Below are 2,166 nucleotides of genomic sequence, written 5' to 3' on the forward strand. Positions count from 1 at the left end.
GTATAATCTCCACCCGGCACAGCCAGAAGAGGACTGGCCACCCCTCATAGCCTGGTTCCTCTCTAGGTTCTTCCTAGGTTTGGCCTTTCTAGGGAGTTTTTCCTAGCCACCGTGCTTCTACACCTGCATTACTAGCTGTTTGGGGTTTTAGGCTGGTGTCTGTACAGCACTTCGAGATATTAGCTGATGTTACGAAGGCTATTATAAAATAAAATTGATTGATTGATTGATTGATATCATTAATTGTTTCAGAACAACTAAAACAGCATATCACTTCTCATGACAGAAATATGTGTAGTTGCAGACAGTCTGGTCTGGTTGAGATGTGTTGATGTCTAATAGATTTTGATGTTCACAATGATGAGATTAGTTTTTAAACGACATGTTTGTTTGTTGGACGTAAATCATCCTACACAAAGAAATAAAATGGAAAACGATCAGAGAAATAGATTGTACTGTAATATAAAAATTAAAAGGCTTTAGTCATCTGGATAACAATTGCTGAGAGCAATATTTAATTTAACCTTTATTAACTAGGCAAGTCAGTTAAAGAACAAATTATTATTTACAATGACGGCCTACCGGGCCAAACCCGGACGACGCTGGGCCAATTGTGCGCCGCCCTATGGACTTCCAATCACGGCCGGATGTGATGCAGCCTGGATTATAATGATTCGTCTTGTTGTGGGCACTAAACGTCCGCCATGGGTTCATGCTAGGGTGCTTGCATAGCTAGTTAGGCTTAGCTAAAGTTAGGCTTGCTGCGTGCGGGTGGCTGATGAGCTAGTTAGCTAGCTAAGTTAGCATTGCTGCTGGGTGTGCTTGATAGCTAGTTAGCATTGCTGCTGGGTGCGTGATAGCTAGTTAGCTAGCTAAGTTAGCATTGCTGCTAGGTGCTGAATACGCTAGTTAGCTAGCTAATGTAGCATTGCTGCGGGTGCTGATAGCTAGTTAGCTAGCTAAGTTAGCATTGCGGCTGCTTGTGGTGCTGATAGCTAGTTAGCTAGCTAAGTTAGCATTGCTGCTGGGTGCTGATAGCTAGTTAGCATTGCTGCTGGGTGGCTGATAGCTAGTTAGCTAGCTAAGTTAGCATTGCTGCTAGGTGCTGATAGCTAGTTAGCTAGCTAAGGTTAGCATTGCTGCTGAGTGCTGATAGCTAGTTAGCTAGCTAAGTTAGCATTGCTGCTGGGGGTGCTGATAGCTAGTTAGCATTGCTGCTGGGTGCTGATAGCTAGGTTAGCTTAGCTAAGTTAGTCATTGCTGCTAGGTGCTGTGATAGCTAGTTAGGCTAGGCTAAGTTTAGGCAGTTGGCTGCTGACATTGCTGACTAGCTAGGTTAGCTAGCTAAGTTAGCATTGCTGCTGGGTGCTGATAGCTAGTTAGCTAGCTAAGTTAGCATTGCTGCTGAGTGCTGATAGCTAGTTAGCTAGCTAAGCTAGCATTGCTGCTGGGTGCTGATAGCTAGCGCTATATCCGCCATGGTTCATGGGACAAAGCCTATGGGGAAATTAATGGGGTTTTTGTAGGGTTTTTGGATAAACTACAAAAATAAAGTTTGTAGTAAACACAGGCTTAGGAGATCTGAAGGAAGTTAGAATGTGGTTTTGAGATAAACGATGAAAGTATGGTCTGAGGTTAAAGGGATACTTCAGGATTTTGGCAATAAAGCCCTTTTATCTACCTCCCCATAGTCAGATGAACTCACGGATACTATTTGTATGTCTCTGCGTGCAGTTTGAAGGAATTTGCGAATTAGGAAATTGCTAATTGCATGCTAGCAGTTACCATAGACTAACGCTACTGTAGTTAGCAATTTCGCTAACGCTAGTTAGCAACTTCATTCAAACTGCATGCAGAGACATACAATTGGTATCCATGAGTTCAGCCGAGTCTGGGGGAAATATATGAAAGGCTTCATTGCCAGAAAGTATCCCTTTAATTAACCTCAGATCATATTTTCGGTGTTTATTCCCAAAACCTCATTCTTTTGTGTTTGTAGGACTACGAGCTGGTGAGCTCTGAAGTGCACTACTTATGAACAGAGACCTATAGGTTGCCATTTTGGGTGCAACCCACATTTCTTCCCATGCTGCTTGGTATGGAAGTGGTCTCTGTTAAGGTGGGGGGGGGGTGAAACCATTACAAAACCATTATGCAGGATCTCTT

This window comes from Salvelinus sp. IW2-2015, unplaced genomic scaffold (genome assembly GCF_002910315.2).
Source record: "Salvelinus sp. IW2-2015 unplaced genomic scaffold, ASM291031v2 Un_scaffold3224, whole genome shotgun sequence".
Classification (NCBI taxonomy): Eukaryota; Metazoa; Chordata; class Actinopteri; order Salmoniformes; family Salmonidae; genus Salvelinus; species Salvelinus sp. IW2-2015.